Here is a 12,683-nt window from a genome sequence, read left to right on the forward strand (position 1 = left end):
CTTGTTCTTTGTGTGTGACCCAATAAGTTCTTGTAACGTTGGCAATGCCCCTAAACTCATTTAGAATCATAAGTAATGAGCGGTATCTAGCAATACATCATTACTACCCAAGTTACAAATATGTTGAGATCCAACATCACCTTGTGACTACTAATTGTGACTCCTCACAATATATGACAAGTGTCCTTCTATCCTAGACATCTAGATTGATCAATGTGAGGCATAGACTATGTCATCCTCTGACCAATCTAAATCTTGAACTCCAAGTAGACTCACTCAATCAAATGAGCTCAATATCTCATATTGACTCATTTGGGCATGACCATGCACTTCGTGGTCTCGCTCTATCAAGAATATCAATGTCACTCCCGTCATATAGGAGGGATAGATCCCATCTACATCACTCACATCCCTCCGCATAATTTGTTACATACCCAGTAATCGCCTTTATAGTCAACCCAGTTACGGGTGACGTTTGACGAAACTAAAGTACATAACTCCTTATCTAGGGATCCATGGTGACTTCAGGTCTAAGGACTAGTAGTCATACTAATAGCCACATGAGAAAGTATATGACACTCATATAACGATTCATGATACTTTCTCATGGCGGGTCATTCAGTATACATTCTCTAATGCATACCCATGTGTCAACTTGATATCTCTATATCCATGACTTGTGAGATCAAGTCATCGAGTTGACCTACATGCTAGTCTTATTGCATTAGCATTGTCCCTGAATGTTAATACTCGACTAGGAATGATTAAAAGTAGTGTTCCCTATATCATCTCACTATCGATTCAACCAATCGATTGATATAGGTAAGAACCTTCTACTCAAGGACGTTATTATACTTAGTTTATTTGACACCAATATAAGTAAGTATAATAACCAAAAACCAAATTCCTTTATTTATATATATAGAATATGATACAACAAGTCCAAAATACAATCATCAAATGATTGGCTCTAGGGCTTTAGCTAACAATCTCTCACTAGCACTAGTGCCAATCAGTATAGGCTCTAAGCCCCAATGACCTAGTGTGACCATCATGCTTCCTCTGTGCCAAAGCCTTGGTCAAGGGATTTGCGATGTTATCCTCTGTAGGTACTTTGCAAATCTTCACATCTCCTCTTTCGATGATCTCTCGAATGAGATGAAAGCGCCGTAGTATGTGTTTGGTCTGCTGGTGTGAGCGAGGTTCCTTCGCCTGTGTTATAGCTCCATTGTTGTCACAATAGAGCTCAATAGGGTCAGCAATGCTAGGAACCACCCCAAGTTCAGTGATGAACTTGCGAATCAAAACTGCCTCCTTTGCTGCCTCTGATGCAGCAATATACTAGAATCAGCTACTGTGTCCTGCTTCGAACTCTTCCAGCTCACAGCACCACCATTAATGCAAAACACGAACCCCGACAGCGATCTATAGTCATCCTGGTTGGTCTGGAAGCTAGCATCACTGTAACCCTTTACAGCTAGCTCATCATTGCCTCCATATATCAAGAAATATTCTTTAGTCCTTCTCAAGTACTTAAGAATATTCTTGACCGCTATCCAGTGACTTTCACCTAGATCTAACTGGTATCTGCTCGTCATACTCAAAGCATACGAGACATCAGGTCGAGTACATAGCATGGCGTACATGATAGATCCTATGGCTGAAGCATAAGGGATCTGATCCATGCGGTCTCTCTCCTCTCTAGAAGAGGGACCTTGAGTCTTCAAAAGACTCACGCCATGTGACATCGGCAGAAATCCCTTCTTGGAGTTCTTCATGGCAAACCGAAGGAGTACCTTGTCAATGTATGTACTCTGACTTAGGCCAAGCAACCTCTTAGATCTATCTCTATAGATCTGAATCCCTAGAATGCGGGATGCCTCACCTAAGTCCTTTATTGAGAAGCAACTCCCTAGCCAGGTCTTGACAGACTGAAGCACAGGTATGTCCTTCCCAATGAGTAATATGTCATCCACATACAATATGAGGTAGACAACTATATCCCCTACAACCTTCTTATGGACACAAGACTCATCTTCATTTTTGATGAAACCAAATTGTTTGATCGCATCATCGAATCAAAGATTCCAGCTCCGAGAAGCTTGCTTTAGTCCATAAATGGACCTATGCAGCTTGCATACTCTGCTAGTATGCTGTGGATCTACAAAACCCTCAGGTTGTGTCATGTACACATCCTCGAGTAGGTTTCCATTCAGAAACGTAGTTTTGACATCCATCTGCCATATCTCATAGTCATGGTAGGCTGCAATAGCAAGCATGATCCGAATGGATTTAAACATCGCTACTGGAGAAAAGGTTTCATCATAGTCAATACCATGAATCTGCTTGAAACCTTTAGCTACCAAGCGACCCTTATAGATAAGTCCATCCATGTCAGTCTTTCTCTTAAAGACCCACTTACACCCAATGGGTTTTACCCCTTCAGGTGGATCAACCAAAGTCCATACTTGGTTGGTGTACATGGATTCCATTTCGGATCTCATGGCCTCTAGCCATTTCTCGGAATCTGGTCTCATCACAGCTTCCTAATAGGTGGTAGGCTCATTCTCTATGAGCATAATGTCATCATGGTCAGACAAGAGAAATGAGTATCTCTCAGGCTGACGACGTATCCTATTAGACCTGCGAAGAGGTATGTCTACTTGAACTGGTTGTTGTTCCTCAACTCTTTGTGGAACATCATCATCCACAACACTTTGTGGTTCCAGTTCAATTTCCATCGAGGCATCGGTGCTATTGTTCGCATCTTGAACTTCTTTAAGATCGAACGCGCTCCCACTAGTCTTTCTAGAAACAAAGTCCCTTTCTAGAAAGACTCCAGTCTTTGCCACAACTACCTTGTGCTGACTGGGAATGTAGAAGTAATATCCCTTAGTTTCCTTGGGATATCCAATAAAGTAGCACTTGTCAGATTTGGGTCCTAATTTGTCTGAGACTTGACGTCGAACGTAAGCCTCACAACCCCAAATCCTCATGAAAGACACCTGGGCATCTCTCCCAGTCCATATCCTATATGGTGTCTTTATCACGGCCTTTGATGGAACTCGATTGAGTATAAAAGCTGCCGTGTCTAGAGCATATCCCCATAGATATGTCGGAAGATCTGTGTGACTCATCATAGATCGTACCATATCTAATAGAGTACGATTCCTCCTTTCGGATACACCATTCCACTGTGGTGTTCCAGGAGGAGTGAGTTGGGATAGAATCCCACACTCAGCTAGGTAGTCACGAAACTCATGGCTAAGGTATTCTCCACCTCGATCTGATCGAAGTATCTTAATACTCTTGCCAAGCTGGTTCTGTACTTCATTCTTGAATTCTTTGAACTTTTCAAAGGATTCAGACTTATGTGTCATCAAGTACACATAACCATATCTACTGAAGTCATCAGTAAATGTGATGAAGTATCTATAACCGCCTCTAGCAGCAACATTGAAAGGGCCACATACATCACTATGTATGAGTCTTAACAAATCAATTGCTCTCTCGCTATGCCCACTAAAGGGAGTCTTGGTCATCTTGCCTCGTAGGTATGACTCACATATCTCATATGATTCAAAATCAAATGAGTCCAGCAAACCATCCTTATGGAGCTGGGAAAAGTGCTTGTCATTTATATGCCAGAGATAGGTTTGGTTCAGGTCATTTGACTTGAACCTCTTGGTATTTATGTTATAGATAGGGCTCTCAAGGTCTAGAATATAGAGTCCGTTTATCAGAGGTGCACTACAATAGAACATTTCGTTTAAATAGACGAAACAACATTTGTTCTTTATTATAAACGAAAAACCTTTCTTGTCCAAAATAGAAACAGATATAATGTTCTTAGTTAAAGCAGGCACATAACAACAATCATCTAATTCTAGTACAAGCCCAGAGGGCAGAGATAGATGGTAAGTTCCTATAGCAATAGCAGCAACCCGTGCTCCATTGCCTACTCGTAGGTCTATCTCACCCTTCGTCAATGCCCTGCTATTTCTCAGCGCTTGTACATTAGTACAAATGTGCGAAGCACATCCGGTATCTAATACTCACGATGAAGAAATAGAGAGGTTGACTTCTATAACATGTATACCTGAAGTAGAAATCTTATTTCTCTTCTTCATAAGATCTTCCAGTTATTCTTTGGAGTTTCTCTTCTAGTGCCTTGCTTGTCCTTGATATAGGTGAAAAAGATGTTCAACCATATCGTAAGCACCCATCAACTCATGTTGCTTCTGAAGCTCAGAGTTCATGGTCGCGAGCATAAGACAGGACACATCTAATGCATCATCTTGATGCTTCTTGTAAGCATCTCGGTCTGCTCGCGTGGTAGTGGCAGGAGGAGCCTCCGGAATAGGCTGCTCTAGAACGTACAGTTTACGTTCTTGGGTGAGAACTATTCTCAGGTTCCTGTACCAGTCCAGGAAGCTTGTCCTTCTTAAGGACATATCGCAGAGAGAAGGTGTTCGTATTCGACGTCATGGTAATCTACAACAGAAATAAATGCATAAATAAATATCATATTCTTAATCATTTAATTAGGCCTTTAACTAAATGATGCTCCCACTGAATTCTATAATTCATGTGGGACAAGATCCACATCATACTAACCCTTGAGTTAGCTTTGGCTAATACGCCCAAGACTTAGTATGATCGGTAGGTAACGATTACCAATTACATCTCTATGCAACTCTTGTTTATAGGATCAATATCCGCATTTATATTAAAACTCGAGTTAGCTTTGGCCCGAGAGTTAATATATATGTGATTTTGACCTATCTTTCCAACCGTTGGAAGAATGCCTATAGTTATACTCGATCCAACCGAGTTAACTAGGAATACTCAATCTAATTGAGTTGTACTCACCCATGCGTTGATAGGCGGGACCAAGATTGTCCCTCCGTACCCTACCAAGATAGTATGTGTTGCTTTGCTTTGGCAGATTCAACAACAACATGCGATCGAGGTAGTGGTAGGTATCACGGCATGGTAGGCATTACGAGTTGACGTGATTTAGATCTAATCTAAACGATGATGCATATCATATACTCGATAGATCTAATCTAATCGAAGGGTGCATCATGTGCATGACTTAGATCTAATCTAATCGTAAGGCACTAATTAATTACTTAATTAACTAGCATGAATCACATACACACAAAACAATTAATTAAATAATTAATCAAATAATTTTGTGATTATGTCATGGCCCTACTACGATCTTCTCAAGCCAATGAGAAGATCGGATGGTTAACCTAAGGTCAATAGCTTCTCAAGCTCCTTCCTTTTGACCACCTTGTGTTGCTCGCGCCTTCCTCGTAACTCCGTCTCGAGTGGAGCTTCCACCGCTCCAATTTTGTTCATTACAATTTTAGAAACTTGAGTTACATTCAAGTCTAAATCTAATTTACAACAAGAATAAAATAGAAGGCACGACGCGCAGGTCGCGAATCAAAATACAGCACACACATCACATGACGGCACGCAGGCCGTATTATGAATTACAACACAAATCCAATCACATTGGGTTTTTTTGGGCCATGACTATCACAAAATTAATATATAACTCTAAATTATATATTTTCATAATTTTCTGTAATTTTTTTATAATTTTTACAATTTTATGAGTAAATTTTTCCCGGTGGTCCCATTTAGCATTTTCGGGTGCAATCGCAGAACGAATCCCCTTGCGGAGCCAGGGGCAGCGCCCCTACCCGTGATCTAACCATCGCGAGGGTTCCTTTGCGATCTAACAGTGCCTAATCCTGCTGTCCCAAAAAATTTTGGGGCGAAACTTTGCTGTTTTTGGAAAATTCTTCTCGGTAATCGAAGCCTACAAGTGCCGAAACACTTGTGCTTTGCTTCTACTAGAAAAATACCCATAAAAACTCTAAAAACCATAAAATTACAGAATATCACAGAACTGAATTTTTGTCATAAAAACAAAAACTAAACTCGTACAAGCTTCGCACGTGGCTCTGATACCACTGTTGGGTTTTTCGGGCCGTGAAAACCGCTTTTTCGCGTCGCGGAAACCTCGAAACCCCCTAGCCATTGGATCCGTGCGAAGAAAACTTTCGAAAATATGAGTACGAGTTTCAAACTATGATCTATAGTAGATCTACAAAGGAAAAACATTTTATACCTTTGAAGCTTGCCCTCGCAAATCCCGCTCGTCCAACGGTACGTCGGATCTCGAAGTTGTCAATGTAGACAACTCTCTAGTGATATCCACACGAATAAGAAGTGTTCTCAAAGATGGAGAAGAAGAGCACCACAAGTGTGCTAGCACTCTCTAGGGCTCTCGGGTAGGATTGGAAGAAGAAGAAAGGAAAAGAAGAGAACACACTCCTCTAAAATCTCTATGTGACTTTCACTAACCTTTCTTCTTGGATTAGATTCACTCTCCTTTCTTCTTCCTTGCTTGAAACCCACGACCAAGAGAAGAGAAGGAGCAAGAAGAGAGCTTAGGAGGAGGAAGATCACTTGAATGAGAGTTACTCATGCAAAATGAAACTCTTTTCATCTAATTAAGTGGTTTGTAACCTCCATGGGATACCAAGAGTCACAACTCTTGGTAACTCCCATGAGGTGACACTTCACTTAAGTAACCATGATGATGTAGAGCATCATCATTGGTCCACTTAATGCCAACTCACCAATGAGGTGGCATAAAGTCAAGTCAAACTTGACTCTTCATCTTCCTCTCAAGTCAAGTCAAACTTGACTTAATCTCTCTCATGGTTGATCTAATCCAACCATTTAATTCAAGCCAATTTAATATAACAAATCTTATTCATTTAATTAAATTGATTCAATGAGTCATAATCTAAATTAGACTCATTGAACACATGAATCAACTTGAGTCCAACTCAATTAGCCCAATTAGGATTACTCTTAATCCAATTTGATTCATCAAATGAATCTAATCCTCTTGGTTCATCATATGAACCTAATCTCCATCCACTTGTTCTTTGTGTGTGACCCAATAGGTTCTTGTAACGTTGGCAATGCCCCTAAACTCATTTAGAATCATAAGTAATGAGCGGTATCTAGCAATACATCATTACTACCCAAGTTACAAGAATGTTGAGATCCAACATCACCTTGTGACTACTAATTGTGACTCCTCACAATATATGACAAGTGTCCTTCTATCCTAGACATCTAGATTGATCAATGTGAGGCATAGACCGTGTCATCCTCTGACCAATCTAAATCTTGAACTCCAAGTAGACTCACTCAATCAAATGAGCTCAATATCTCATATTGACTCATTTGGACATGACCATGCACTTCGTGGTCTCGCTCTATCAAGAATATCGATGTCACTCCCGTCATATAGGAGGGATTGATCCCATCTACATCACTCACATCCCTCCGCATAATTTGTTATATACCCAGTAATCGCCTTTATAGTCAACCCAGTTACGGGTGACGTTTAACGAAACTAAAGTACATAACTCCTTATCTAGGGATCCATGGTGACTTCAGGTCTAAGGACTAGTAGTCATACTAATAGTCACATGAGAAAGTATATGACACTCATATAACGATCCATGATACTTTCTCATGGCGGGTCATTCAGTATACATTCTCTAATGCATACCCATGTGTCAACTTGATATCTCTATATCCATGACTTGTGAGATCAAGTCATCGAGTTGACCTACATGCTAGTCTTATTGGATTAACATTGTCCCTAAATATTAATACTCAACTAGGAATGATTAAGAGTAGTGTTCCCTATATCATCTCACTATCGATTCAACCAATCGATTGATATAGGTAAGAACCTTCTACTCAAGGACGTTATTATACTTAGTTTATTTGGCACCAATATAAGTAAGTATAATAACCAAAAACCAAATACCTTTATTTATATATATAGAATATGATACAACAAGTCCAAAATACAATCATCAAATGATTGGCTCTAGGGCTCTAGCTAACATCAGTTAACTCGACACCCCCGCTAGCTGTACCTATTGCTACGTACTCGGTACCATCACAGTTACCTGTGCCAGTTACTACATACTTGGCACCCGCACCAGCAGCACTGGTTGCTTCTTACCCAGTATCGTCCATCGTACCTTCAGTGGCCCCTACTTATGTCTACTTAGTAGTTCCACCAGTAGTGCCTACCCCTGTTTATGTGGCAGCACTAGTGGTACCTCTTCCGATCTATCCATCAGTACCACCCAAAGGATCAACTCCTGTGATTCTGCCCAGTTTCGCAACGATATCTATGGATATGGTTATGGCACGAGCATGAATCCCAGCCTTGGCGGAGTCGGTGAAAAGCCAATTCACGCTATTTCACGGGGAGACTGATCCGAGCGTGGCTCAATCTTGGATAGAGTCTATGGAGCGGACATTCTTTACATGGCTTGCTCCGAGTGGGAGAAGGCTGAGCTGGCTGCTTTCCACTTACGAGACGGGGCAGAAATCTGGTGGGACACGCAGCGCTCAATTATAGGCGAGCAGCATATTACATGGGCGTCATTTAGGGAGGCATTCGAGAGTTAGTTTTTTCCCCGGGCGTATCAGATGACACGTTGGTAGGATTTTTTGAGTCTTCGGCAGAATAACCGCTCAGTGATGGAGTATAATGACAAATTTAATCGGTTGGCCAGATTCTGTCCTGAGTTGGTTGCCGAGGATAGATCTCGTATGCTCCAATTTGTCTAGAGACTGAACGGGCATCTTCAAGTGAAGATTGCCGGTTTGGTCATTCATCATACACAGAGGCACTGGATAGAGCTCTTATGATTGAGTCAGCTCAGCAGAGAGCAAATGCAGATAAGAAGAGAAAACAGACAGATCGAACTTCTGGACATATCCAGCAGCCACAGACTATGGGACAGCAGCAGAGAAGTCGTACTTAAATGGGTCAGGGTACTTCTGGGCCATCTGGCCGACCCTAGAAGTCAGGACGATCTTCATCAGGATGTTCCCGGTCTTCTCTGTAGAACCAAAAACTATCCACCGGTGACCCGTACTGCACCCGATGCAGATTCAATTTGCTATTATTGCAAACTGCCTGGGCGCTTGAGCCGAGATTGTTCGTTGAAGGCCCAGCATGTAGCTATCGGAGTTTCTGTTTCAGGAGGATAATTTGGTCAGTCCAGGACTCAGCGAGGAGGGCCGAAAGCCCAATCTTCGCAGCGTCAGCAGAGGACAACTCCTCCTCCAGAAGCTACATATGGCATGCACGGGCAGGAGCATTTCGGTGTCCTTGTGGAGAACCCCACGGTATTCCTCCTTAGTGTTCTCCGGTATTATTCATCAAGAAGAAGGATGGTACTCTGAGGTTGTGCATCGATTATAGGCAGTTGAATGCTATGACTGTCAGAAATAAGTACCCATTGCCACAGATTAATGATTTATTTGATCAGCTCAGAGATACATCAGTGTATTCTAAGATTGATCTACAGTATGGATATCATCAGCTGAGGGTCATATATTCTGATATTCAGAAGATGGCATTCTGCACCAGATACGGACATTACGAGTTTTAGGTAATGTCATTTGGGCTTACCAATGCTCCTGTAGTATTTATGGATCTGATGAACCGTATCTTTCTGGAGTATATGGAGCAGTTTGTTATTGTATTTATCGATGATATATTGATTTATTCACGTTCCAAGGAGGAGCATGCGTAGCATCTTCGCATAGTCTTGGAGACTCTTCGATGACATCATCTGTATGCGAAGTTCAGCAAGTGTGCTTTTTGGCTATCTTCGGTTAGTTTTCTAGGACATGTAGTTTCTAGCAGAGGTATTTCTGTCGATCCTTAGAAGATCGAGGCTATCACTAGCTGGGAGCAACCGAAGTCAGTCTAGGAGATTCATAATTTATTGGGACTGGCTAGGTATTACAGATGATTCGTTGAGGGGTTCTCCAGTATTGCTATGCCGTTGACACGTCTGACCAGCTTTCAGGAGCTGAAGCGGAGATTAGTATCGACACCAGTTTTAGTTTTACCTGTTGGAGTATATACTGAAAGCCTAAGCTTTGTAAACATTCATTATGAATAAAGAATCACATTTGGTCAAATTATTTACATTTAATTGTAGTTGTTCGATTAATTTATATTGTAGATAACATAGCATGTGGTGTCATATGCAGAAGATGATGTTATCAGTACCTTATAAATTATAAACAGTAGCTCACGACCAAAATGGAAAGGAACAAACCATTAGAAGGTTGTAGTGTAATTAGGTATCAGTTTATCTTGACTGTATAATTACACTAGTACACTCAGAGTGTATTGAGTAGGATCATTTGAGATCGTTTCTTTTATACTGAATTTATAAAGAAACAAAGACCTCGGTTATTATGGAAGTGTGTGCTCTTAATCCTAATATAATAACAAGCACATATATTTGATATTTATTTCTTTAATTTATCAGTGGTTGAGATTTAGTTCGATGAATCGATAAGCCCGATAAGTTGGGAAATAGTATCACTTATAGTGTGTGTTGTTGATTATAGAAGGAAACTGTGTCCTAGAGATACTAGGTTGATAATGTCCCCAAGAGGAGCTCATAAGGATTGTCATGTTAAACCCTGCAGGTGGACTTAGTCCGACATGACGATAAGGTTGAGTGGTACTACTCTTGGACTTAGATATTAATTAAATGAGTTGTCAGTAACTCACTTAATTAATGGACATTCGATATCTTAAACACAGGGAGACTAACACACTCATAATAAGAAGGAGCCCAAAAATGTAATTTGGGATTGGTGCGGTAGTTCAATGATAGTTCTCTAGTGGAATGAATTATCATTGATAAAATTAAGTTGTGTGTTCGGGGCGAACACGGGATGCTTAATTTTATCGGGAGACCAAAACCAATTCCTCCTCTTGGTCCCTATCATAGCCTCTTATTTATAGAGTTCTATACCCACCTATACCCACCTTCTATACCCACCCAATAGGGGCCGGCCAAGCTAGCTTGGGAAACAAGCTAGGGCCGGCCTAGGTATAAAATTGGGTGGCCGGCCCTAGCTTGAACCCAAGCTAGTAGGGCCGGCCAAATTAAATTAAAAAAGAAATTTAATTTTAATTTTATTATGTGGAAGATATAATTTATTAAAGAGAATTAAAATTAAAATATCTCTCTTGTAAAAGATCTACAAAAGATTAAAGAAAGAGATTAGATCTCTTTCCTTATTTGTAGATTGGAAAGATGTTTTATTTTCTCTTTAAAAATTATTCACATGTTGATAAAATTAAAATTATAGAAATTTCTTTTATTAACCATGTAGAGATTTTTAAAGAGAAATTTTATTTTTAAAATTTCCGGAAAAAAATTAGGAAGTTTTAATTGTTGATTGAAACTTGTCCAATTTGTTCTCCAATGATGTGGCCGGCCACTTGATTTCAATTGGGGAAATTTTATTTTATTTTTCTCAATAAAATCATGACAAGGAAATTGAGGAAATTTTATTGTAATTAAATTTCCTAATTTGCCTAGGCCAAGGAATATAAAAGAAGGGGTGAGGGTGCCTTCAAGAGATACAACCTCTATTGTTTTCTCTCCCTTTTTTGTTCCTTGGTGTGGCCGGCCATCCTTTCTTTCTCTTCCTCTTGTGGTGGCCGAATCTCCCTCTTCATTGGAGCTCTTGTGGTGGCCGGATACTACTCGGAGAAGAAGAAGAAGAAGGAGAGAAAGCTAGCATCTCTTGGAGCTTGGTTAGTATTTTGGTTTTTCTCCTTGGTGAAGTTTTCCTTTGTGGCCGAACCTTGCTTGGAGGAGAAGAAGGTGGTTGGTGGTTTTTCATCTCGGTAGATCGTTGCCCACACAACGTCCAAGGTTAGAAGAGGAATACGGTAGAAGATCAAGAGGTTTTTCTACAAGGTATAACTAGTAATTTTTCCTTTCCGCATCATACTAGTTATTTATGGAAATAATACCAAATACAAGAGGCTTACGTTCTAGAATTTCGAATATGTTTTTCGATGTTGTGTTCTTTTGTTTTTATTTTCCTTGTGATTTGATTGTTCCTTTTGGTTAACCTAAAGTTATTTTAGGAAATTAAATATTAGATTTCTATAAGAGGTTTTGTCTAGTCGGTGGTGGTTGCTCCCATATCCAAGAAGGTCGTGTGCCTCGCCACGTCAGTACTGGGAACCAATTATGGAAATTAATATTTAATGGAATTAATAACTTAAGGTGATTTGGGTCGAACGTGTTAAGTTCCGCAGGAGATCCAAGTCAAAACCTAAAAGAACAAATAGATTAAGTTTTGGATCAAACGTGTTAAGTTCCACAGGCGATCCAAAATTTAATTTAAAAGAACACATGGTAGCTAGGAAAAGGTTCAGACCTTTGTACAAAATTTTTGTACAGTGGAACCTCTAGGTTTTCCGAGTAGCAACCAACATTATCTTCCGAAGAGGACGGATTCATACTTTACACAAACGCATCTCTACAGGGCTTGGGCGCTGTTTTGATGCAGCACGACAGGGTAGTCTCCTATGCTTCTCGTTAGTTGAAGGAGCATGATAAGAATTACCCAGTACATGATTTAGAGCTAGCCGCTATTATCTTTGCTTTGAAGATTTGGCGACATCATCTTTATGGTATTACTTTTGAGATTCTTACTGATCATAAGAGTCTCAAATATATTTTCACTCAGAAGGAACTTAATCTTCGACAGAGGAGATG

Source organism: Zingiber officinale, chromosome 10A, assembly GCF_018446385.1.
Source record: "Zingiber officinale cultivar Zhangliang chromosome 10A, Zo_v1.1, whole genome shotgun sequence".
Lineage (NCBI taxonomy): Eukaryota > Viridiplantae > Streptophyta > Magnoliopsida > Zingiberales > Zingiberaceae > Zingiber > Zingiber officinale.